The sequence below is a fragment of the Lepidochelys kempii genome, chromosome 8, assembly GCF_965140265.1.
Source record: "Lepidochelys kempii isolate rLepKem1 chromosome 8, rLepKem1.hap2, whole genome shotgun sequence".
Taxonomy (NCBI): Eukaryota; Metazoa; Chordata; order Testudines; family Cheloniidae; genus Lepidochelys; species Lepidochelys kempii.
In genome coordinates, this window is record NC_133263.1 from 70,300,837 (window position 1) to 70,306,091 (window position 5,255).

Sequence of the window (5,255 nt, forward strand, 5' to 3'; positions counted from 1 at the left end):
AAAACTGGTGAAGGTGAATCAGCCTCACAGACTTGAAAAGAAACTGTGCTGGAATATTAATAACTTCTATTCTATATTAGAGAAGTGTAAACCCCTTTTATTTTACAGCTTAATTACTTGATGGTTTCTGTTTGGCTTGATTCCAGTACCCCAGACAAAGAACACAAATGTTTTTGGTTTTGTGGGTTTTTTTTAAAATCACAGAGAAGCTGTAATATTTCACTGAAGTAGAATAAATAATGTTTCATGTGGAATGATTTGGAAAAGGTACCTGAGTTTTACAACATGCTGTCAAAGGAAAGAGGCTTTTGGAAAGGTCACAAAGGAGAAGGGGGAAAAAAAAAAAGCTCTGCAAATGATGCATGAAAGCGGATCTGACCTTAATCAAATGGTCAAATTATGCTTGTATGCTTTACAACATACAAGAGCTCAGATTTAATTTGCCATAAAACGAGCATAAAAAATTAATAGTCATGAACAAAAATGTTTGAAAAATCAGGTCTGAGATTCCAGGCCTCCATGCTGGGGCGAGGAGAGAGAAATCCTGACTGAAGCGTAGCAGCAGAGCCACTAGACAGCATTTACTATAGCTTCAGGGCTGCAGTAACCCCTGCGGTTTGCTCCCCCTTTGTGGGATCTATTGGCCATGCCTCTGTCCCAGCCCATCCTTGCCCCATCCTCCCATCTGGGAAAGTTCATGCTTTTTGTATGTCAGGAAGATTGAAGTCCTTTATTTATCAACTTAATATGTACAGCATGAGCAGCTGCAGTGCAGGATTACTCATGCTCTCCTACCTACATGCTGCTACGCTGACTTAATGGAGGGACAATCTTTAGGAATAAGAAGGTAGTTCAGGCTGCATGTCAGTTTAATGCTTGGATTCTGCAGAACCATCAGCCAAGGTGCAAATTCTGATGGCTGTGAGTGGGAGATATGTTATTGGGGCAGTGGAGGTGCCAAAAAGAATGTTCTAATCCAAGAGAAACTTATTTTTTCAGGATATTTCAACTGCGGTTCAATGAACAAGAAAATCCTTTTCTCTAATTCTCAAAGAACAGAGGAAAGGAATATCTGCTTTGCTCTGCTTCGCTGATAAGAAAGAGGGAAATCCTTTCTTTCAAACTTTATGGAAACTCTGACGCCTGAATAAGCATAGCAGGGGTATATTCCGGTTAGTTTGTATTCTCAGCTATGCTGATTTTTATGAAGCAGTTTCTCTGACACACCACTGGTTTGATCAAAACAGCTATTATACAGTGTCCAGATAGGTTTCTACCCTTTTTCATCTTTAAGTAAACAAAGCTCTCTCAAGTGGTTTATTAACCCTAGTGTCGGATTGTTTTCTATGCTATCAATAATTTAGATTTTAATTTTGGTATTGACAAAAATATGTTTTCATTATCATTCTATTTTCAGGCACAGAATGTGATTTTTTTTGAAGAAACATGTTTTCATAAATAACAATTATTATTAAAAATCCTAACTTACTCACTTATCATAATCTGACTATTAATAAACTACTAGTATTTGGCCCACTGGATGAATGAACAGTGCAGCCTCAATCCTGCACAGTATTATATGTAATTCCAAAAGTCTCAGAATAAGGCATTAACTTACCAAAGCACAAAGACGGGTTTGATAGAATAAAAAGCAAGGCTGTAAATATAGCAAATGACATCTAGTAGCCTTCAGCAAAAATATTTGTACAGAGAGCCCAATCCAAAATCCCATTGACTTCGGTGTGAGTTTTGCCTGTGACCACAATTTTGCATATGGATCCCCATGCATGAACCCTCATGCCTGACAGTGGTATCTATGTTAAGTTTGCAGTATCAGGCCAAGAACTCCCTTTACAATCACTGGTGGCAATGTTGCCTTCTATTGTGATTTTCTATACTCTTCTTAAAGCCCTAGCTCCCGGAGTTATTTGATTATATGAGAATCTCAGCTTTCAAAAATTTCAAGCCCTCATGGTTGCAGAGCAAAGCTAGAGAATATGACTGCTGAAGACTCAAAAACAGAAAGCAAATATAAAACCCCTCCATTCTTTTTTTAAAGCTTGTGATTTTTAAGCCTCCCTCATGACTCTTGGGGGCCTGACTCACGATTTTTGAACATTTGTGGTTGGCAATACCATGCTTGTATTACAGAATATATTTGTGAGACTTTTATTATGCAACACCATCCCCATCAATGACACAATGTTTACCACAAAGCTCCTGGCCATAGTATTCGTAAATTGGATTTGAACTATGTACTTTAAGCAGATAAATAAAAGTGAGTAACTTTTTTTAATGTCAGGTTTCAGAGTAGCAGCCGTGTTAGTCGGTATTCGCAAAAAGAAAAGGAGTACTTGTGGCACCTTAGAGACTAACAAATTTATTTGAGCATAAGCTTGAGCTGTAGCTCACGAAAGCTTATGCTGAAATAAATTTGCTAGTCTCTAAGGTGCCACAAGTACTCCTTTTCTTTTTTTAATGTGGTGATCCACTTCATTGTTTTCATGCACTGACTAAACAACCACTGAAAAATTTAGCCTAACTTTAACCCAGCAAAGAATATTTGTTTCCACTTTCATGAACCCTCTTTACAGTCCTGCAAATTTATGCATGTGCCTAATTTTACTCACATGCATAAGTCCTGGATAAACAAAGGATTTGCAGGATTGTGTTCTTGATCCTTAGGCACCTGTGTTATGCCTCCTTGCCACACTTCCACACTTTATATGTTAGGAATATTGAAGCATTACTCTCCCCCATCCCACTCTGCAAACTCATGCCTATTTCCCCTTAAGTTTCCCAGAAGAATCAATCCTTCATGGATTTGTTGTTCAAACCAAAGGACCAAACTCCACTATCTGAGTAGCGTACAAAACTTCCATTCAAGAGAAGGGGCAAAATTTGGGCTCAAAAGTGGTAGCAGCGAGATGATGACTTAAACTAGGGTGGACTGATTATGTATATGACTTTCTTCCATTAACTAATTTTTGAACATCCAACTTCCTTATAGAAGGGATCCCTTAAATAGTATATCCACATAGTTTTTTGGTGTTTTTAAATCTTAGCATTTTTGTAAGTGGCTTTCTGTTTCTGAATTTCTGATTCTCCAGCTGAAGATTAGGAACATCATTTGGGATGATCTAAGAGCAACACTGAACATTAGGGCTGGCCGATATTTCTTCCACTAGAAATTTAGTCCATCTTTTAAAAAAATGAATTTTTGGGAATTTTGTTTCAAAATGGCAGGACAATTCTTTAGTTTCCCACCCTAATTTGTCTCCACTGGAAAAAAAGGGGGGAGGTAAAAAAAAAATAGTGTGTGGGGGGAAATAAAATAAGTAAAACTGGAAAAAAAATCAAGAAGTGCTCTGTATATACACCTGCCTGCAATCTCTTCAGTTTCACTTTGGCTATTGTTCTTACTAGTAAATAAATACCCTTTTACAAAATCTGAGGCAGAATGTGCATAAAGGGAAGGAAGAGTGAATATCTCCCCAGAGCAGTGCATGAGAGTGATATCATCTTGCTAGGGTCTGAGGCAAGAAGTGCAAGTGACTATCAACGAAACAAACTCACTGCATACAAAGTTCGGTCAAATATGCCAAGGCTCCCAAGTGAAAAAGAGCACAGAAAGAAATTATAAAATATTTCTATTACAGTAACCTTAGGTGTTATTTGAATCAACAGCATACTTGTATCAAAACATTGATAAGTTTATTGTATATCAATGGTCAACCCTCTATGCATTTGTGATACCTTACAGTATTGCCAACCCTAAGCACTGAAAATTCATCAATCACCCGTCACTCCCTTCCCCGACAAAAAATCATGAGATTTAAAAAAAGTAGATGAGTTATTTGCCTTCTGCTGTCTGAACCTTTAGGATACACAAAGGTCACATTTTTAAATATTTGCCTGCAGCCATGAGGGCTAGAAACTTACTATACTTTATGTAAAAAATGAAAGCTGAGATTCTTGGGGAGACTTCTGAATCCAGCAACTGGAGCATTACGAAAAACACCTAATATTGAAAGACCTAAGGTAAAGTAACAAGAGCTGGCAATGTTGCTTTAAACAAATTTGCTGAAACCGGAAAAAAAAAATAGTCAAGAAAGATAAGTCAATTGCAATTTTTTCCCCCTGATCTCTAAGAAGAAGACACACCTGCTCCACATTTTCCCTCATTCTGCAGAGGTGGATGGGTTCTAGTTTTATTTAATGTCCTATACAGAATCTATAAGTACATAGGTGCTGCACAATAGTAATTCAAAATTTACAAATGCTGAAAAGCCATCTTGTTCTGGGGCCAGATGATTTCACTGTGTGTGCTTCATTGTGACATTTAGGACCAAATTTTTATAGAAGAAGGGCTGAAGTCTCAAAACTGCACCAGCAAATGCACATGCCTTTACAGTGACTGAATGTGCAAGACACGTAATCACACATGCAAACAGGTACACAACCAACTAGCCATTTATGCACACAGTTACCTGATTTGCATGTGCAATTAAGGGTGCACCCTTGCGAGTGAACGTAGATGCTTTCTGAAAACTCACCCCAAAAATCTCCCTTCTTCCAACCTGCACAAACTCAGATCTGCCCCAAATCTCCCTCAGTGAGGAATACAGTGGTTACCTATAGGCAGTGTTTACAGTCCTCACTTCTGGGGCAGGCAGGGTTTGGTAGAAAGCAGGGGCATATTCATGCAGTGGCACAGTCTCTCTCTATGAGAAGAAGAGGGTGCATATTTCAATAAGGCCTGTGATACTCTACCTTGGTCTTTTTGGAAGCCTCGCTGCAACAGTGGGCTGGTGTGTGGTGTGACACGGGGTGGGGCAGAGCAGTGACACAGGCACTGGACAGTGGGCTGGGGACTCTGTTGTTACAAGGAGACTGCTGGTGCAGGGCAGCGACACAGGCGGTGGGTAGCACAGGCTGTGCTAGGATGTGGGACGGCTGGTGCTGGGCAGTGACACGGGCACTGAGCAGTGACAGAGGCACTGGGCAGCAGGCTGGGGCTGTGGTGTGGGTAGGGCAACGGCACAGGCACTGAGGTGGGGCCTAGGGAGGCGTAGGATAGGGCAGTGGCACAGGCACTGGGCAGCAGACATGGGGCCACCGTGTGCTATGGGTAGAGCAATGACAGGCCCTGGGCTGTGGCGTGGTAAGGGCGCTGGGCCGGGGCAGGCCCACGGGCGCTGGGCTCAGCCCCACCACCAGCGCCGCCGGCTGGGGGAGAGATGCAGGGCACTTAC

General features: G+C 40.8%; 1 protein-coding gene across 15 annotated transcripts in view; it reads right to left on the bottom strand.

Moving 5' to 3' along the window:
• LOC140916026 (uncharacterized oxidoreductase ZK1290.5-like) overlaps positions 1-5,255 on the bottom strand; it is a 74,179-nt gene that overhangs the window by 68,679 nt on the left and 245 nt on the right. The window lies entirely within an intron of this gene.